This window comes from Mustela nigripes, chromosome 12 (genome assembly GCF_022355385.1).
Source record: "Mustela nigripes isolate SB6536 chromosome 12, MUSNIG.SB6536, whole genome shotgun sequence".
In the NCBI taxonomy this organism is placed as follows: domain Eukaryota; kingdom Metazoa; phylum Chordata; class Mammalia; order Carnivora; family Mustelidae; genus Mustela; species Mustela nigripes.
Genome location: NC_081568.1, coordinates 44,992,522 through 45,014,295, shown reverse-complemented (window position 1 = coordinate 45,014,295; position 21,774 = coordinate 44,992,522). Strand labels below are relative to the sequence as shown.

At 47.1% G+C, this 21,774-nt stretch overlaps 1 long non-coding RNA gene across 1 annotated transcript; it reads right to left on the bottom strand.

The window, feature by feature from the left end:
- Positions 1-428: 428 nt before the first annotated feature.
- On the bottom strand, positions 429-16,171 carry LOC132027803 (uncharacterized). The gene is made up of 6 exons (XR_009407208.1): positions 15,879-16,171; positions 13,824-13,975; positions 12,383-12,586; positions 4,499-4,577; positions 3,859-4,052; positions 429-833 (listed from the first exon to the last, which is right to left on the bottom strand). It is a non-coding gene; the product is annotated as an uncharacterized LOC132027803 (long non-coding RNA).
- Between the last annotated feature and the right edge of the window lie 5,603 nt (positions 16,172-21,774).

The following is a 21,774-nucleotide window of genomic DNA, read 5'->3' as shown; positions in this document are numbered from 1 at the left end:
TTCAGCTCTAGTTTGAATAAAAAGAAAGGGTTTGCAGGATGCCTATTTGAAATGACCTCTAGACAGAAAATTGTCTGTCTCTCTCTCGGAGTCTACTTTGTCATTTCCACAAGGAGATGCCAATTAAACCAGTCCTGCCAACTATAAAGAAATGCTGCTGAATCAAAGCAGCAGATGTTGAAGGTGCTTCAAGTAGGATTCGTTTTGAAAGAGCAAACAGAGAATGCCATATATCTCAACAAGTAAATAGACTACGTCATTAGTTGGGCACATCTCAAACAGAGTATTCGTCGGGAGCATCAGATGCAAATATCAGGTGTTTAGGGAGCCATCCTTCTCCTGGCACTGCCCCTCAACTCAGTATCTGGGTGTGGGAAATGAGAGTGTTTCCCCTTTAATTATTTTTCATTTGTGCGTGAAGGGAAAAAGTTGTTCAAAGACACAAATGGAGAGGTGGTGGGGTGCAGGAGAAAGGGGCTTCTTAGGAGTCTGAGACCTGTGGAGAAGTGGCTCGAATCTGTGGACACCTCTGCAAGATAAAGGGTTGGATGCTCTATGATCCAATGGTCTCAACCTTGGCGGTGCATAGAATCACGGGGGTGTGCCTGCCCTGGACCCCACACAAATGTAGTCAGAACTTTTGGGGGTAGGACCTGGCCCTCCCCAGGCGATTGCCATCTGCAGTCCAGTTCGAGAGAGCCGTGGCTCAGTGGCTTTCAGGCCTCTAGAACCCTCCTAAGGGTTCTTTTGGTCTAAGCGGCAGGTCATCTGATGTTCCACTAGGTGGCACCTTCCAGCAAACTTCAGTGGGTCTGGAGAGGTCTGTTCCAGGTCTAAAGGCAGGGAGAGAATTCAGAAAACAATCCTTGGAGGTCTTTACTGGCTACAGGGGTTTGCACGGTTGGTGAGAGGGCTTAATTTGTTGGTTAACAACTCTCTGGTAAGTGTCAGAAACACAGAATATTAAGACGCATCCCTGCTAGGAAACTGAGGCCTGGGGAGGGGGCCTCTCCATCCTTTAGGGCTGGGCTCACCCATTCACCCATTGTGTCTTAACCTCCAATCTGTCCAGCAAGAACAAAACAACAATAACAAAGAAAACCCTGCTCCAAAGTCCTCAATGAGCCCCGTTATGGGCAGTAGTGAACCTCTGTTCTTTTTATCTGATTAGCTAGACAGCACCCTGATTTTCCTTGGGGATTTACCTTCCTCCATCTCAGCTAGGAGCTGAGATCAGCGCTGACCCCAGCCTTAGCTTCTGGCTCAGCCATTCAGAAGCATGCTATCCCTTTCCCCTATAATGACTGGTCCAAGGATGGATCCCTGATTTACCTAAGGCAAATTAGAACAGTCACATTTCTGTTCTGTGGTTATGAAGTAGAGGCTATCAGGAAGCCGTGGGCACTTCCAGCCCACGGGACGGGGATTGGCTCCCCGCCCCACCAAGAGGAAGGAATGTAGTGACTATCTTACCTTTGCTCCTCCCAGCTCCCCGCCCCAGAGTGGCTCTAGACCACAAATCAGCGGGCTTCCTTCCTCACAGCCTTCCTGTTGGGGTTAGAGCTGGGCCAGGTTTTCAGAGGGTGAGAGAAGAACCAAGGCCGGGGGTTTCTTTGCCCAGATTCCTTCCCGGATGTGTCCGCAGTAAAGGCCACACAGCTGCGGTCAGGGGGCCTCCCTCTCTGAGTTCCCGTAAGAGGGGCTCCCCTCACCGCCTCCCTCTGCACAGCGCAGCCCAGTCCCCTGCCCCAAGGTCCTGCACGCTCCCTTGTCGTTCTCCTTTCCTGTTGCCCTCTTACTAAACTCTCCTCACGTTTCCCGGGGTGAGAGAGCCGGAGACCCTGACTGAATCCAATGGAGAAGCTTCCCGAGAAGCTGAGAACAGCACGGACTTAGAGGAGAGGGGAGCCGAGATATCACCCAGTGACCCAAGCCGACCCCTGACGTCATCTTTGCCTCCACTCCAGCTCACCTCCCACATTCAAACAATTACCTAATAATGCTGATTTTATTGCCTAATAAATTGTAAATGTATCCGTTCCTCTCCGGGCCTCCTGTGTGAGACATATTTCAGGGGCCTGTGAGAAGCCTCCCTGATCAGAACCCTGCTACCCCAATGGCTGAGTCCCCTGGCTTGGGAACCAGCCCCCGGCCTCACCTCTGGGCTGCCGCTGGGCCGAAGATGTACCTGACCTGGATATAAAGCACGAGCGGAGCCCCTCAGATTCTGTCTCAGAAATTGGAATCAAGGGGAACCTGGGTGGCTCCATCGGGTAAGCATCTGCCTCCTGCTTAGGTCATGATCCCAGGCTCCTGGGATAGAGCCCTGAGTTCGGATCCCTACTCAGTGGGAAGTCTGCTTCTCCTTCTCCCACTGCCTCTCTCCCGCATTCATCCCCTCTGTGTGTGTGTGTGTGTGTGTGTGTGTGTGTGTGTGTGTTTCTGTCTCAAATGAATAAATTTTTTATAAAAGGAAAGAAATTGGACTCAAGGGCCACCGAGGGAAGAAGACAGCTGCTGGCGCTCCTTGAAGGTACAAGTTCAGGTAATATCAAGGTGGAGATGACTCTTGGGCCACACACAAGGAGAAGGTTCAGGAAAGCATAAAGCCAGGAGTAACACAGGGAGTGCATCAGTCAGAAGAAGACAATGAAGCAGAAGTGAGAGGAACAGAGGTGCGCAGAGAGAAAACTATGTAAGAGAACCACCTTGGCTCCTGGTCTTCTAGCTCCGGTGATGGTTTCTAGGGTCCTGCCTGGATCCCTGCCCTGGGGCTTCTTTTCTGGTGAGGTGGGGTGGGGTGTAAGGGGTGGGAGGGGTCGGGGTGGGGGGTGGTGATGGTGGTGGTGGCAATGGTGGTTCCTGCTGTATTCCCTTTCCCTGAAGGTGTGAGTGATCTTCTGTCCCTTCTGACCAAAAGAGCCTTGGCCTTGGCACTCTCATCTCAAAGTCCAGGTTAAAGCATGAGCATTGTTGGAAGAGTCTCTAACAATACTGTCACTGTGGTCCTGCATCCCTTAAACATCACCCTGCCCACGGACAGTGTGCAAACTTGCCATGTGGTTTCCCACAAGTGGTCTCCTCATTGTCTGCTCTCTGAGGTCAGGGGGCTGGCCTTGCCCTTTGTGCGAAACTACCAGTAGCTCCATAATCTTGCTTAACCGTGTTGCTTCCCAGCGCCATGCCTTGGCTCGCGCTGATCCCCCTCCAGGTCAACTCAGCACTGCCTTCTGTGGGTGAATTCCTAGCTTAGATGTCAGCTCCCCTGGCCTCATTTACTCACTGGCTCCTTCCGCCTCCTACCCAGTGGAGCTCTTTTTCCTATATAACTTGTGTAATTTCTGCTTTAGTATTTATGTATTCATAGAGATGATGATGGTGATGTTAGCTAATATTTATGGAGATCTTATTACAGACCAAACTCTAACCTAGTACTTTACAAACATTATTTCTTTTTTGTTGTTGTTTAAGATTAATTTATTTATTTGAGAGAGAGAGAGAGAGAGAGAAGAGGGGCAGAGGGAGAGGGAGAATCCCAAAGCAGACTCCTTGCTGAGTATGGAGCCTGTTGCAAGTCTCTACCCCGGACCCCCAGATCATGACCTGAGCTGAAATCAAGAGTTGGCCGCTTATCTGACTAAGTCACCCAGGCGCCCCCAAATTCTATTTCTTTCAATCCACACCAAAAGCCTATGAGGTAGGTTCTGTTATTATTCCTATTTTCGGGAAGAGAAAACCTTAGCAGAGAAATCACAAAGCTAGGAAGTAGTAGACTCAGATCTATTGTTCATTTCTTCCTTTTTTGTTTTGTTTTGTTTTTAAGAGCAGCATTATTGAGCTAGAACTCACGTGTCCTACCTTCACTCATCCACTTAAAGTGTACAGTTCAGTGGTTTGGAGTATATTCACACACTTGTGCGCACCCACCACCACAATTGTGGAACATGTTCATCACCCCTGCAAGAAACTCAGGGTCATAAATTGCTTGTTTCTCGAGGCTGCACTTAGCAGCTGGCCTGGTACCCAGCGTGTAGTGTCTGCTCAGCCAGCACCTGTTGAAGAATGGACAGGGCTAAGTTAGATGACAGTGGAAGGTGCAAGACAGCCTCTTCTTGCAATGCTCTTGACCCTTCCCATCGAACAAGGGTTTGCCCGATTTTTCTGTTTGTTTTACGCTGTTTTTCTAATCATCGCCAGCACTTAGTATCTCTTATGTGCCAAGCCATACACTGAGTGATTGGTATATGTTATCTTATCAACGCTCCCATCAACACCTAGAAGGAGGTATTATTGGGTCTATGATACAGATGAGAAAACTGAGCCTCAGGTATTTCATTCGTCTAAAGTCACACACCTTGTCATCACCTTCATCCTAACATTAAGTGAACTGCTACTCCCTGTAATAGAACACTTCACCATCTCTATGCGTTCTGCTAAGTTCTTTACATACATTACCCATTCATTTTAGTCATTCATTCCACTGAGATTAAGAACCTACCCCATACGAAGCAGTATGGCAAGTGCTAGAGATTCCATGATGGGCAAACAGATAAATCCAGTCTTGCAGCACTCACGGTCTAGTGGCAGAAAAGACATTATAAGCATGAACACACAAATAACAAGGTATTAGGTGGGAGGAAGGAGAAAGGTCCTCATGGCGGTAAGATGCAGGGCTGGTATTAGAACCTAATACTATGGAAATCCAAGTCGAGGAAAGAGTCCAAGATTCTTTCTGGCAAGTTACACCAGTGTGACTCCTTTTGGGTGATCAGATAAGACATTGGTTTTGCCAATGGCTCTCTGGGCAGTCCTTGTCCCTGTAGGAAGTCTGCCACTTACTATGGGAGACCTAAATGAACTACGTAACAAAGCTCAAACACACACAGGCACACACGCGCATCGCTGACCCATACCTCCAGCTGCAGAGAGAGCTAGGAAGGAAGCAGTGCAGTGCATTTGGCAAATGCGTTCTTTCAGCTGGGGGGCTCAAGTTAGAAGAGCATTTTTCTATTCACTGTGTTGCACTTTGCTTTTATCATGTAAATGATTCTGGAGATCATTCCATTTAAATACATAGAGATTGTCCCATTCTGCTTTCCACTTGCAAAGTACTGCTTGGTGTGAATAAAGCCGGGTTCAAACAGTCCCCTATGGGTGGACATTTGGAGTTCTTTGCATCAGAGGCTAGTCAAGTAATGCCTTCGTGAATAACCTGGTATAGGTCTCCTTTGTTAACAGGGAGTTGAATTTTGAGAGGAAATTCTTAGAGGAAGGATTGGCTGGATCAAACGTAACCATGCCTTTCATTCAAAAGATAAACCCTAGTTCCCTCCCATAAGGGCTGAATCCTTTTGCACTCCTACCAACAATGTAGGAGGGCGCCTGACTCTTCACATACCAGACCCATGCGATAAATTTTTTTAATCACGCATTCTGTATAGAAATTGACCCTCCCAGTTTCTCTTAAAGATCGCAAGATCTGGCAAACCATGGGCCTGTTTTCCTGCATGGCCATAACAAAGCTGGGGGCTGAGGGGTCACTGAGCCAAATTGTCACTATGGCCCTTGTGGGTCTTGGAATTTTCAACTCCTGATATGCTCTAGCCCCTTCCATAATTTTTTTTTTAAAGATTTATTTATTTATTTGACACACAGAGAGATCACTAACAGGCAGAGAGGCAGGCAGAGAGAGGGGGAAGCAGGTCCCTGCAGAGCCAGGCCAACCCAGGGCTCCATCCCAGAACCCCGAGATCATGACCTGAGCCTAAGGCAGAGGCCCCACCCACTGAGCCACCAGGAGCCCCTGGCCCAGCCCCTTCATTATGAATGTGAGGAGACTCCACAAATCCATAGAGGAAAGTGAGAGGGGACTAGAACCCAGATCTTCTACTGACGTGGGAAATAAATGCAAAAGAAAAATTAAATTTCCTTACTGCCTACAGCCCACGGATAAGTCCTTGATACAGGCAGAGTGACATTCCTGTAGGAACTCAACTCTCTCGATGTTAATACTTGGCTAAGAGCAAAACTCCCAGGATCCAGTAAGTCTTCTTTAACATATCAAAATTGCTTTGGAAATTTCCTTTACCTTTAACCCCCAAGATATATGTTGGCAAACATCCCGGAAGCCTATGACCCACCGATACACATCTGAAGGGTCTCATGACTAAGGTTTTATTAAACAGTCATAAATGACCAGCTGGCCCCCTCAAGGTCCTGGAAACCCTGCTTCCAAAATTGTTCACAGACTTACCCTATTCCTAACCCCCTCCCAACTTAAAATATATAATCAGCCTCTCCTCGTGACCCCAATGCAGCTCTTTCTGCCCACGGGTCCTGTTCCCATGCTTTACCTTTTGGTGCCAAAGATGCCTCAGGAATTCCTTCCTTCTTGGCCATTGTCTCTGGACCACAACGCCTTTCCTACATCACTATCTCAGTCCAGTGCATCAGTTAGCCTCTGGAGTAAGCCCAAGAATTGAGGCAGGGTAAGTGTGTGAAAGCACTGACAATTTAGCATTAAAATTGGAATTGTTTTTCTAGCATTCACTTTGCTCAGTAAATAGATCACACTACCCTGTAGTTGATTAAACTGTGACTAATCCGCATAGAGCAGAGTGACAAATTGGTTTCTATTCCTTCTGAGCAACCAGAAAAAGGGGCTGATGCCATAGCAGAAAAGATTCAGTTATTCATTCATTCCCTTATTCATTGAACACAAATTGTGGGCCAGGCCCTGCTCCAAGCACTAAAGGTTCAAAGATGACTAACAAGCGTTTAAACGCCCCATAGGCAAGTATGCAAAACCTTGATAGAACACTAGACGTGTTTTATTGGGAACGCACAGGCTGCCATGAGAGCACAGAAGAGGGATGGTAATCCTGCTGAGGGGTATGTAGGAGAGGTCACAGAGAAGGGGATATTTGGGTGGATCCTGAAGGATGTGTAGGAGTTTGCTAAGAAAATGAAGGGACACGGAAAAGAATTTCAGAACGTGGCTGCATTTGAAGATAGGGTCTTTAAGGAGGTAATTCAGTTAGAATGAGGTCTTTGGGGTATGTCCTAATCCAGTCTGACTGGTGCCCTTATACAAAGAAGTTTGGACACAGAGAGACATCAGGAATGCACTTACAGAGGAAAGACCACGTGCAGACACAGCAAGAAGGTGGCCCTCTACAGGCCAAGGAGAGAGGCATCAGAAGAAGCGAAGCCTACAGACAACTGATCTTGGACTTCTAGCTTCCAGAAAATCATTTTCTATGTTCAAACTACTGAATCCATGGTATTTGGTTATGACAGCCCTAACAATTTAATACAGACGCCAAACCCTACTGAGAGCAGTTAAGAGCCAGTGACAGTCAAAACAAACTAAAAGAAAGGGAAGAGGAGGAGTTGGGAAACGGAGGATGAAAACAGGGCAGGAAAGAGGAGGAGTTTGAATGTGGCAAAAACAGAGATACTCAAGCCAGAAAAGTTCAGTAAGCCTTCAGTTTTCTACTGTCATTACCCAATGTGTAGATATACTTTAAAATTTTATTTTTAGCAATGCGATGTGTGCATATGGCTACAAAATTAAGTAATTCAGAGAACTGATCATAAAAAGCAACCATCCCTTCCCTACCATGTCCTGTTCCCCCAGACTAACATTGTTTAACTGTTTCTCTTGTTAGCTTTGGCTAAAACAGAGGCTTGTCATGTGCTAAGTCCTGTGCTAAACCTTTTCTGTACACTGTTTCCATGAGTGCTCACCGCAAGCCCATGAGGTAGCCACCATTATTATGCCCACTGTACAGATGGGGAAACTAAGGCATGGAGAAAATAAGTGACCTGTCCAAGGTCCTACACAGCTGGTAAGCGATAAAAATGGGATTTCAACTCGGGTCTGGATTCCAGACACCTAAATTCTCTTAATCACCATACTCCAGTGGTTCCTGTCAAAGACTTATAACCTGTATTCCTTGATTTATCAACTCTGGACATTATCCATTGACTTCTTAGTATGATTGATGAGGATTTAACTCACTTAATCCTCCTGCCTTCTGCCTTCCAATTTTAGAAAGATACTCTGCAATATTTAGTTCTGTTGTGGGTACCTTTGGGGTTTTAAATAATACACACCTCAATTCCTTGCTTGTACTCTACAAACATTTGTTAATTGGTTGTGAGGGATCACGTGTGAGTGGGTGATGGCAAGGCCAACCCAAGTGGCTCTTCTTATCCATCCCCAGGCTCGGTAACACCCAGCTCTCTGACGGGCACCCAGCAGCTGCTTGATAGATATCTGGATTACTAATCAATGCAGAGAAACTTAACAGCACCAACGGTGGAAGATGACCAAGAAATCTCAGCCAGGCGAAGGGCATGGTAATCGCAGCCCGCAATGTCAGACTGACTTCTTCGGAGACACAGCCTCCCGCTGAGGAGGGAACAAGGAGCTATAAAATGGAAATTGAAGGAGAATCACTTCAGAGCAGCTGTCAGGAAGCACTTCCCCCAGCGGAGACAGCAGATGACCTGGCTGCAAGGTTGTCTGGGCTCGCACACCTGGGCCTGTCCTGTCAACCAAAGGGAGGCCACCAGGGAACCCCACACAGGCCCTTGGCCTTCTCCCCATCGTGGGAAATGGGGTGGGGGGTCTTCTGCCAACAGCAATTCCACATTTCCTGAATGAATGAAGAAGTGAATGAATGAGTCTGAATTCAATCCCTTGAATCAAATGGGTCACATATGTGAGCTTCTACCCCCTCAAAAACCAGTATCTTTGCACCTAAAGAGAATGAAGCTTTCAGACCCTGACCACCCCAGTCCAGATTCATGATTCACCTTCTGAAATGCAGTGACTGGCATTTCGGATGACTCACACAGACTCCTGGGCGACACCCCCTCAACACACACACACACACACACACACACACACACACACACACACACACATTCCACACATTCTTCTTTCCCTTCACTCTTGTCCTCCCCCATCAACCTGTCAGCAGGCTGGGTCTCTTTACCTCCTACTCAGTGGTTCTCAGCTCTGGCTTCAGCTGACTGACCCGGGAAGCTTTTTAAACATACAGATGCTTGAGTTTCTGATTCAGGGGCTCCGATGGGGGCATGGGTATGTTTCAAGATTCTCCCCAGTGACTCTGATGTGTGGCCCACTCTCTAACTTGATCTCAAAGCTGTCTCCTTCCCTATAGCCACCTGCCCTACTCCAGCTCTGTCCATACCCTCTTCTCCCCTGGGGACAGCAGTCTCCTCACTGGTCTTTTGGGGTTCCAGGCCTGGGTTCTCCAATCCATACTCTGTGAGGCAGCCTGCCAGAGAGGTCTTTCTAGAACGAAAACCTCTAGAATGTCACTCTTTTGCTTAAAATGTCCTCCTACATCTCACTGCCCACAGGACAAACCCCAAACTCCTGGAGAGCCTCACAGACCCATTTATTTCTCCAGACAACTCACTCACACTTTGCCCTAACATGTGAGCCATGCTAAGGGCCTCAATGAGCTGGTCCATGTTCTCTCCTTCTAAGTCTGTGCACAGTGGTTCTCCTTATCCAGCATTAAAGAAAAATCTATCCGGACACTTGTTAAACTGGCAAGGAAAACTATTCAGGACTGATGTAATAGGAGTTTTGCAGTACAGGAGAGAGATAGGGCTCAACTTCCAGTCCAACAAAGACAGCTGGGGATTTATAGGCAATGAGCACAGGGAGGGAGTCAACGGATGGAAAATCACTAAGAGGAAATGTCCAGGTTAGGGGGATTTTGCTACACTGACTTACCAGGGTTCTTGCTAAAGTCCAGGGGTTAGACAGCAAGAGTAAGAGACGAGGAATTTGTTCAGGTGTCAAGGGTGATCAGATCTTCTGGGTGAGGGTATGACCTGAAAGGATTCTTAGCTAATACTGGGCTGGGCAGACCAAAGGCGGGATGAGCGCTACGATCAAGGCCCAATTGAGAAGACGGCTCAGAGGAGCCCTGGTAAAGGCTGGTCAAGGAGAGAGTCTGTCCCCAGGAACAGCTGACTGTTCTCTGCTCTGTATCGGGCAATGCGGGTTCTTCCAGGTTCTGGAGGAGGAGGTGCTGCCTCCAGGGAGGCCTTGCCCGATACCCCTCCACTGCCTGCTGACCCTCCTCTGTCCCATGTTAGCGTTTGTCACCGCCCCGTGCTGTGATCTGTTTACTTGCCTGCTCCTGGGCTCTGTTGTGAGCAATTTGAGGACAGACACTCGATCTTGAACCCCCAGTGCCTAACGCAGTGCTTGGTTCTCAGTAAGTATTTGTTAAATGAATGCATACTGAGGCACCCGGCTCTCACAGAATCGCTACTCTGCTCGGAAACCGTCAATGACTCTGCATCGTCCACATCAGTGGTTCGTGGACTTGGGTAAGCATCTGAATCAGCTGGAGGTCTTGTTAAACATTGGGGGCTCGGCTCCCCTCCAGAGTTTCTGGTTCCTGAGGTTGGACGGGGCCCTAAGAACAGGTGAAACTGACACAGCTGGTCCAGATGGCGCTTTGATCACCACTGACACGTAGGATGGCCGCTGATGTCATTGCCCGGTGAGATGCATCATACTATTTTAAAAATCCAAAGATAATAAGATTTAATAGGCAACTTCCAGGTGAGGTGTGAAGCAGTTATGATCTCATGATCTAGGTGACCTCCTTCCCTGCCTGGAGTATAAGATTCTCTTTCTCTCTCCCTGTCTCCCTCATTTGCAGCCTGGAGCTATAAGCAAGACTTCATTGCCTGGCCCCATGCTTCATTTGCTGTGGGAGAGGCTGCCTCCCGGGCACCGCCGCCAGGCCCCGTGCCAGGCTGAGAGCAGGGACTACAGGCCCCTGCAGTGACTGAGTGGCATACTAATGTACATGGCCCAAGGAGCTGCAGTGCCCCCAGCCCCCGACCACCTTCGTCCCCGTGCTCAGCAGCTGCTGCAGCGCACAGGGAGGGCGAAGCCAGCGGAACAGAGGCCCTGTCTGCAGCAGGCAGGGCACGGCAGAGCTCCCCCAAATGAATCTGCCTGGCCCGAGGGGACCCAGGCACAGCTGTTTGCAGGGCACATGGATGGGACTGGGATGTGTCAGCTTTGGTGTTCGCACATGATGGGAGGCTTTTGGGGCATGAGACAGAGTCCTGGGGGGAGAGGGGGCTGCGCCAGGAGATGGGGCCAGGGGACAGCTCTCTCCTTATGGCCACGTTCCAGGAAGCAAGGAGCTCCTTCACATTTCAAATTTGAACTTGGCCTGCCAGGCCCAAACAAAAGAATATTTGTCAAGATAGTAAGACAGAACATGGGATTTTTATGTTTGTTTTTGCCTGTTTGTTTGTTTTTTAGAGTTTGTTACCTCAATGTGTAACTTCTAACTCCTCAGACATGTGCAATACTCTTGCTCAGGCCCTACAAATGCTTGGCATGTGGCTTGCCTGCAGGAATGACCGGGTGGGCTCCCTGAGGGGCTGCGCTCTTCCCCAGGGCCAGAATCATCACCCGGAAGCCGAAGCCACCGGAAGCCCTGCCTCTCTGGGGACTGGCCAGGGCCCGTCCAAAGGGCCAGAAGGGCTCTCTCTCTCGCTGGGTGGTCAGCGTGAAGTGTGGCCCACAGTTAAACGACAGCAACTTCATCTGCTCACTGAGAGAAAGGAAGAGGCCGGGGTCTCAGGAGGCTTAGATCTGGGGTTCCCATCAAGCTACTGGATGGTGGTCAGGAGTGTGAAGTCAAACCTTACACTGCCACTTTCTACATATATTTCTGGGGGCAAGCCACCCCTCTGAACCTCAGTTTCCTTGTTTGTTAAGTGGGGATCGGTGTCATGGCTGCACACAGAGGGGTGATGTCAAAGCCTCTGGACTAGGTTTGCACAGGTGGGTACCCGTAAGTGCTGGCTGTCATTTGGGATTTCCTGGCTAGTTCTTCCCTGTCTAGTGGGCCTTCCTGCCCAAGCAGCCCCCAGCTTTGGCAGTGTTTGACAAGTTGGGGAGGCTGTCCTCCAGGTTCCCTGCTTTCCCTTGGGACATTCTTTGCTCATGGGCTCCCTTCCAACTCATTTCAGGGACCCACAACTCTTATGTTGCAGAGAAGGCACCCTTACCAATGCAGAGTCCAAGGCCCCCGCCTCAGATATTCTGGGTTGCCAGGTTGGGGTTGGGCCCAGGTATCTACATTTAAATGAGCTCCCCAGAGGATTCTCATAGATGAAGCAGCTCTTGGAGAAACACTGTGGTTGAGAAAGTGGACTGAAAGTCTGATCCAAGACCCGCAGCTAGAGGCAGATTCCTGTTCCATCTGAAGCACTAGCTGCCCAAGAGAGGAATAAGCTGCCTTGAGAAGTAGTGAGTCCCCCATCAATGGTGGTATGCGAGCAAATGCCAGATACATACCTGGCAGAGACAGGACAAAACTCCAGCCATAGCTCAGGATTTGCAGTTCACAGCCAGGACAATCTCTGTGGTACCATCTTCTTTTCCTCTGCCCTTCATCTCGGGAAATGCTGTCAGCCTTCCAACACCATCACCATACTCCCTTTCCCAGGGACCTCTTGGTTTGAGTCTCGTGCTTGAGCAAGGAACAAATGCTTTCCTGTCCTAGGACAGAAGTCTGGTGATGAAGAAGGTCATTCTAGGCTGCCCCATTCAATTGTGCTACCAGAGGAAACCCCCATCTCAGCCCTTGGGGAAAAGAAGCCCCTTCTTGGCCTTCTGTGCCCCCCACTTCTCCTCCATCACCACACAGAATTTATAGAAGGACTTGGAAGCAAAGGAGGCTGTGGAGTCAATTTGAGACTGTGCTCAAGAGAGGACTCGAAGCTGCGGCGCCTTGTAGTAACTGTGCCTAACACCGCGTGTAATCACCGCCATGTGTCTCTGTCAAGAACTCCAGTAACGCTCCAGTGCGGTCCCTGGAAGCTCCCTTGTCAGGACCCTCCAAGCAGAAGACAAATGGACAAGTTAGGGCAGTGATAAATCCTGCTGTCCTTCTGTTGTCAGCAGTCCCCTGCAGCGAGTCAGCTCAGCAGGGGGCAAAGGGTAGGGCACACCTGGCAGCCAAGTTCTGGGGGACTTGGGTATGTGGTTGCTCCCCAAGTACGGGCTCTCAAAGTGGGGCCTGGCCAACAGTTTGTTTTGAGGGGATGAGCTGACATGCCGTTTGCTAAGGATGCGAGAAAGGAGTTAGGGAAGACAGTAGGTTTTATATCTGCTTATTCTGCCACCAATCCACAATGAAAGCCCCATATCCCAGCCTTGTCTGCCCCTAGACTTGCTCCCCCAGATGGCTGAACCTGGTTAGGTGTCCCCTCATCTGTCTTCTAACAGCCAGCAGAAGACCCCCCATCTCAGGGCGAGCTCCACAGCTGTACTTGGAAACTCAACTCCTCTGAGCCCAAGCTGACCATTTCCTCCTTGGCCTGGACACCCCACCCCCTGCAAGGGCACTGCATCTGTCTCCAAGCCCCTGCTGTCTCTATACCTCGAATAGCAGTTTTAGAAATGGTGGCCTCCCCCTATTGATCACCTAGGATGTGCTGGGGGTATCATGTGCATAACCTCAAATGTTCATAAACACAAAATCATTAGCTCCATTTTGCAGATGGCAAAAGTGAGGCACAGGATAGTTAAGTGACTTGCCCGGGTCTGGGTGACTTGAAATTCTGTGCTATTTGGGTTGAAAGGGACAAATAGAGTGGATAATAATAGCAGTGGATCAGAACTCCTGAATATGAATCAGAGTTCTGGCTCTTCCTTGTTATCTGGATGAGTTTAACCCCTCTATGCCTTAGTTTTTCTCTGTGTGAAATGGAGATAATCATAATTATTATCATACCTTCTTCTTTGTATTTGTGGTAGGCAGATAATGGTCCCCCTAAGATGTTGACATGGAGACATTATTCTCGATTGTCCAGATGAGCTCAATACAATCATAAGGGTCCTTGTAGGAGGAAGGCAGGACTGTCAGAGAGAGTGCGAGAAGACTCTCTAGAGAGAGAGAGAGAGAGAGAGAGAGAGAGAGAGATTTAAAGATGGTAAGGTACTGGTTTTGAACATGGAAGGGTCCACGAGCCAAGGAATGCAGGCAGTCTCTAGAAACTGGGAAAGACAAGGAAACAAGTTCTCTCCTAAAGCCTCCAGAAGGAAGGCAGCCCTGCTGACACCTTGATTTTAGTTCAGGGAAGCCTGTTTCCAACATCCAGAAGTGTACTGTGCATTTTATTTTCTTTTAATTTTTAAATTTATTTTTATTTTTATTTTATATTTTTTTAAATTTTTTATTTTTTATAAACATATATTTTTATCCCCAGGGGTACAGGTCTGTGAATCACCAGGTTTACACACTTCACAGCACTCACCAAAGCACATACCCTCCCCAATGTCCATAATCCCACCCCCTTCTCCCAACCCCCCTCCCCCCAGCAACCCTCAGTTTGTTTTGTGAGATTAAGAGTCACTTATGGTTTGTCTCCCTCCCAATCCCATCTTGTTTCATTGATTCTTCTCCTACCCACTTAAGCCCCCATGTTGCATCACCACTTCCTCATATCAGGGAGATCATATGATAGTTGTCTTTCTCTGCTTGACTTATTTCGCTAAGCATGATACGCTCTAGTTCCATCCATGTTGTCGCAAATGGCAAGATTTCATTTCTTTTGATGGCTGCATAGTATTCCATTGTGTATATATACCACATCTTCTTGATCCATTCATCTGTTGATGGACATAATTTTTAAATTTTTAAAAATATTTTTATTTATTTATCTGAGAGAAAGAGAGAGAGTGAGCATGAGCTCATGGGGAGAGGAGCAGAGGGAGAGAATCTTCAAGCAGACTCCCCATTGAGCACAGAGCCCAACGTGGGGCTCAATCTCACAACCCATGAGATCATGACCTGAGCCAAAACCAAGAGTTAGAAGCTTGATGGACTGAGCCACCCATGTGCCCCTAGATTGTGTGTGTGTGTGTGTGTTTTAAGGTTTTATTTATTTATTTATTTATTTATTTATTAAGATTTTATTTAATTATTTGACAGATAGAGATCACAAGTAGGCAGAGAGGCAGGTAGAGAGAGAGGGGGGAAGCAGGCTCCCTGCTGAGCAGAGAGCCCGATGCGGGGCTCGATCTCAGGACCCTGAGATCATGACTTTAGCCGAAGGCAGAGGCTTTAACCCACTGAGCCACCCAGGCGCCCAAAGATTTTATTTATTTATTTGACAGACGCAGATCACAAGTAGGCAGAGAGGCAGGCAGAGAGAGAGGGGGAAGCAGGCACCCTGCTGAGCAGACAGCCCCCATGCGGAGCTCGATTCCAGGACCCTGAAATCATGAGCCAAAGGCAGAGGCTTTAACCCACTGAACCACCCAGGCACCCCTAGATTGTGTGTTTTAAACCACCAAATTTGTAGTAGTTTGTTACCACAGCAACAGGAAACTAATACAGGGTTGTGACTTTAAAAAAATCAGTTAAAAAAAAATTCGGTAAAACAGTGGGCACATGGAGTTGGTTATACAAAAGTTCACTACGAATGCTGCCTCCTGGTTTTACCACAAGGTACTTAATATCTTAGATATCTCTGTTTTCCAAACATAATTTGTTATAACACTTGGCACAGAGTAGATGCTTTTAATATTTAGTGGATAAATGATAATTTCTTCACTAAAAAAGGGGGGAGGAGAGGCAACCCTGGAAATGATGGTTAAAACTAGAGGTGTGCATGCAGAATAAAAGAGTTGATTTCATTTTCTTCTACTTAAGGCATTGGTGGCTCTGGTTAAGACCCTAATGGTTTCTCCTCTGTATAGAGTGACATATTAAATAATTAACAGTCTTTACCAAGGACCTTACTAGGTATGCCTTAATACAGAAAAGAATGCAGTCAAGGTTTACCTTCTATAGAAGTTCTCTGTCCCCAGTCCAGTGCTTTATGATGGATGTTTGTTGGAATTCTTGGTTATAGGTGGTAGCAGTCCAAGTCAAATGTATCTGAGAGATACATATGAAACTGACAAACTGTAGCTATAGGTCTAACTTCAGGTACTGCTGGATCCAGGCATTTGAATGATGTCATCAGGATTTGCTCTCACCACCTCTTAGGTTTGCTTTCCTCTTGTTGATGTCATTTTAAGGCAGGCTCTGCCCATGTGGTAGACCCCAGGAAATCTAGGCTTGCCTGTTAGCAGCACAGCAATCTCTGGGAAAAGAGCATCTCTTTCTCAACAAGTGTAGCAAAAGTCTTGGGCTGGACTCTGATTGGTCCATCTTGAATCAGACGCCTGTTCCTGAACCAATCACTGAGGAACAGCCACCTCACGGTTGGACTTGGGTCATGGGCTGAACATGGAAGCGAGACAATCTCAGTAGAGCCGAACGGACTGAGAATAGGGGAGGAATGGTCCCCAACAATGGAAATGCAGGAAGTGTTACCAGAGAGAGGGAGTTGGTGCTGGGCAGGCATAAACTACAGATTTTTCTTTCCCCAGATCACCTAGAGAGCAAGATTTAGAAATACTACTATAATTCAGCCTCTCGAATCACCCAAAAGTCTGGTTCTTTAGTCAGATTGGCTGGAGTGTGGGGGCTGGATCTGCAAGTAAAACTCTCACGCCTCATGGGATTTCCTGGAAAAATAATGAGGCGTATGAGGGTGGAGGGCTGGCAGAAATAGACACTTCCTGTTCATACGAGAAACTCAGACTCTCGGAATTGGAAGGCCACCAAGTCTGACTTCTCCATTCCCTTTACAACATCCTCTCCAGGTGGCTGGCAGCCTCTGCGTGTATGCTGCCAGGGACAGGAAACACACTCCTTTTCTGAGACAGTCATTTTTTGATACTTCTGACCATTAAAAATAAATATCCCTATTTTGAGTCCAAATCTGTCTTCCTGTAGCTTCCATCTCCTTGTCCTGGGAATCACAGAGAATAAGTTAAACTCCTTTGGAATGGCCCAGAATAAAAGTGCACAGAGACTGAGAGTCAGAAGATTATGGTTCTGATGTAGGTACTCTACTAGGAGGGCAAGGAAAATGAGATGAAACGCAAACACGAATGTGAAAGTGCTTTGTATGTCACAGACCATCACCATCACCACTGTTATCGCCATCATCATCATCAGTTAGGCACTTAAATGTCAGACATTGTTTGAAATTATTATCTAAATTTTTTCTTTCTTTTTTTCTTTCTTGCTTCTTTCTTCCTTTTCTCTTTCTTCTTTCTTTCAAGAGAGCATGAGCGCATGCACAAGTGGGGATGGAGAGGGGTAGAGAGAGAGGCAGAGAGAGAATCTTAGGCAGGTTCCATGATCAGCGCAGAGCCCGGCGTGGGACTTGATCTCACGACACTGAGATCATGACCTGAGCTGACATCACCAGTCAGATATTTAACCAACTGAGCCACCGAGGTTCCTGCCTAAATTTATTCTTATCATGAGCATTTGAGATAAATTCTATTATTATTCCCATTACACAGATGAGAAAACTGATGGCACTAGAGCTTAAGTCACATGGCTAATTTAAGTGGCAGAGCTGGGACTGGAACCCATCTGGCTTGATTCCCACATGTGTGTCCTTATCCTACATAGCACCTATAAAAAAGATACCGCAGTGGGCATTGCTTTGATTGGTTCAGCCTAATGGTCCTTGATTTGGTGGGGACATTTGGTTCTTCAGACTTTTCTAAGGTTGCTGAGTGGTTCTTGGCTTCCCTGATCTCTTTGTAGGACAGGGAGAGCAACTGAAGGTGCCAGAATCAGCCAGGAGTTGGCCCTCCAGCCAAGGGCAAGTTTCCTGCAGATGATTTTTTTCCCAAACAAGTCCTTCCCTCTTCCCTGGTCCAGAGATTAAATAACCCACAGGCAGCTCTCCAGACAGAGAGAAAAATGAAAGAGAAGGCAGTGCGTATTACAAGAACATAAAAAGGACCAGGCTCTGTTTACTCAGATTGGGAAACAGATTCCAGGAACAATGTGTCTGCTTCAGTGTAATTATCTTGAAAGTGGTCGGCATTTTACTCAGCTCTAAAACTCATAAAGAGGCTTCAAAGAGATGGGTACTCTGGGGACTGTTTTATCAAAAGGGACTTAAGAGGTAAGGTTTCTAGATCAAACTCAGCCCTTAATTGAATCAGCAAAACTGGAAAAAAGAATTAAAAAGGGAGTTTTATGAAACAGCAGGACAACATTTTGGATATGCAGATTGAAAAGAAACGGTAGCAACTGACCCAGATACCCAGCAGAATATCTCTGCACGGCCGGCTGGTGTTAGTGAGAGTGGAAAGAAAGGAAGTTATTGCGATCATAAACCCCTAGCTCGGAAGAAAGAAACACGGAGCGTCCATCTGTTCTATCTTTTTCACTTAATTCACTCACATTTAAGTCAACTTATCCATTCATTCATTTTTCAGTAAATAACAATTCTGCACCTACTGTGTGGCAGGGAGTGTTAAGGGCTGGAGATGCAATGGAGAACACACAGGGTCCTTCCTTCAAGGAGCTGACCATCCCCAAATATGTCCCAAGGCAGGAGGCTCAAGCCCCTGCAAACTCTGCTGAGCGGTATGTGTCTATTTCCCTAGCCTCCTCCCGCCCCCACCCCCCTAGTCTCCATACTGCCATTTGTTCTGGGGAATCTCATGGGGCTTGATAGTTTGGGTAACAGTAAGTCTTCACATTCCAGTGTATTTGACTTTAGAGCTGGATTACTTTAGGGTTCAGGAGGCTGGATTCTCATTCTGTTTCTGCATCCTGTTCTGTATGTGATTTTTGGAAAGAAAATTCTTTTCATACGGGACGGGAAGAAAATTGAGCCTCCAGGAAGGCTTTTCCCATCCTGCTCCCCCAATCCCTATGTTCTGTTTAAATTTTGGCTCTCCCACTCACAGACTCTGTGCCCGTGAGCAAGATGTCTAATCACACTGTTACTCAGCTTTTTTGTATGTAAAGTAGGATTGTAGAAGTTTTTGTTCAGAAAAATGTATGTGAAATGCTTGCAATTGTCCCCCTCATTTAATAAACACTCAATAGACTTTAACTATTATTATTATTATTATTATCATTATTATTAATTAGAGCATTGATTAATAGTATTGATCACCGTTTGTTATTATATATTTAAGTGGCCATTAGATTTATGTCTGCCTTCCCTGTTAGACTGTAAACTCCCTAAGGACCGTTTTATCTCCTGCTGTATTTCCAATGTCACCCCAGCGACTGGCATACAGTAGAAGCTCAATAAATATTTGTTTAATGAGTTAATGAATGAATGAATTTCTCCCCAAATCCATCTCAGCTTGCAGAATAAAAAAGAATCGGAGCTACTGGCAGAGCGTCTGTTCCCAGAGGTTTTCTCAAAGACGCTCCGACAGCTGTTTGTGCTAGAAGCCACCATAAAAAGCATTTTTAAAACAGAGAGGGAGAAAAGAGTGATAAAAAGGAGCTCTATGGCCCAGCGGGGATCCTGGACCTCTGGCTGCAGTGAGACTCAGGGGAAGGAAGGGGAGAAGCCCGGGAAGGAAGATTTGGGCCTGCAGAAAGGAAGACAGAGGCATAATTTTAATCAGAGGCAGAGAGATAGTCTGAGAGAAAGACACTCACTGAGGTAGAGACAGTCCTGGAGAAAGGCGCTCTGTGGTTGACAGTGACAAAGGCAGAGTGGGAGAAGGAAAGGAGGGAAGACAAGTGTTTGAACTGGCAACTAATTCCCCAAATCCTTGAGGGTTTTTGAGAGCTAGAGAGCCACGCAGGCTTCAGCCTTGGCTGGTTGATTTATGACCAGTGAGAGTTGAACCACACTGGAGCTAAGCACATTAGGCAGCTGTGTGGCTTGGAGCTTCTCGAAGCCAAGCCTGGACTTCCCCAGAGAGCAGGATGGTGAGCAGATCAAAGGGTAGAGAGGCTGTCTACCCTAATGGGATGTGAACTCCCAGTCAAGGAAATACGGTATGGCGGACTTAGAATGCTTTTGTCTTCTCTCTCACTTCTAATCGGGAGCCACACAAGAAGTTTTGATTCAAGAGAGGGATCCTTCCTCCCTCCCACACCCCCTACCGTCCCCCCCTGCTTCTTTCCCCACCTTCCCTCCTTCTCTCTCTCCCACCCCCTCCTCCACATTCCCTCCCTCCCTGCTTTTCCTCCCTTTCTTCTCCCTTCCTTCCTGATTCATTGAGCATTCAGAATGCACTAGACCACCAGGATGAAGTGAGACATGTTTCTCAACTTTTAAAGAGTGGTATAGCCTGAAGAAAAGAAAAGCAGGGAATGGAATGATAGGTAGAGTATGGTACCATTCATACATATTCAATGTTTAATTTTTATTTGTTCATCATACATGTACTTAACACATACTTGTAGGGATAAATACAAAACGGATTAGGCAGAAATAATCTAAATTTATGACCAGGGTGCTGGGGGATGAGGTGGGAAGGAAATGAAATCTAGAATGGCAAGCCAAGGGGGGTTCGTCTCTAGATGAGCAACATGTTGCTTATTTTAGTTTTAATAGATTGAAAACGTTTGACAAATGGTTTTTGAATGGTCATTTTTTGGATGGTGGATATTTGGCTATTGGGCAGATGCTGTCTTTTTAAAATTTCCCAGAAATAAGAGAAAAGCTCAGGAAATTGAAAAAGTGATCGTAATTCAGTGAGACAAGTCCCTTTGATGCCTCTCTTTTTCCACATTAGCCCAGGAGATGGGAGCAGCAGGGATTCTAGGAGACATCCTCTCCCCCCTCCCCCAACCCCACCCGGTCCATCTATCCTGCAGTCCATATTTGCAGGAATGAATTCCCCAGGATTGAATCAAATAAGCTACTGCATGCTAAGTACAATAAAATAATCCCCTTTCCACAAAATACATGCACCTTCCAGGGTGTTCCAAGAGTCTAGAACATGGTAGTTCAGGCTGGGTGGGTGCGGCACTTGGGAGACAAAGTGAGCAGAATCCTTTGGGTATCTGTGGGAAAGAGGCACTGGCCATTGATGGTCTCTCTCTTCGAAGAAACCCTAATTTGTGGGTTAGAGCCCAGGCTTCAGAGCCAGACAGATCCAGGTTAGGGGCCCCTTGCAAGCTGTGTGACCTCAATGGAATTATTAAGTCTCTGAGCTTGAGTTCCCTCATGTGTAACACAGAGGAGATAGTGCTGCCCAAAGCAGTTGTGATATTTAAATGACTTCATAGAAGTGAGGTGTCTAGCAAGCCCGGCATGGTACCTGGATTCTTTGTGCATATTAATCTTTTCTTTCCATAGGGTGGGATTTCTTTAGTGCGATACCTGGAATACAGCTACAAGAGCCAACTTCGTAAATGGCCGCAGTTGCCAGGACTTCCTATGTCTTAAAATCTTTCCTCACGGAGAAAACAGCATTGTAAGTGGAAAAGATGATGGACACCCTGAGCCTAAAGGAGTCCTGGGCCCGGGAGGAGAGCAACAAAGCTGGAAGGGACCTTGCTGGATCCCAGGCCTCCAGTCCCCCCAAACTCACCTCCCATCTCCTGGGAAAGTGGTCAGTCACGCAGAGTCTCGAGTCTCAGTTCAGAATGGCTGAGATTGGGACCAAGGGTCTCTTTTTCTGAGAAAGCTCCCCACAAAATGCAAATTAAAACAAAGCCATGCCATTTTTAATTCCAACAGATGGCAAAACAAAGCTTGATGATGTGAAATGTCAGGGAGGGCATGAGGAAGCGTGTGTTTTCAACCACTGCTGGTGGGTGCAGCCCACTTTGGAGAGCACTTAAAATTGTGTGGGTTCCCAGGGGTGGAGGAAGCACAGAGCAGGCCGACCGAGTG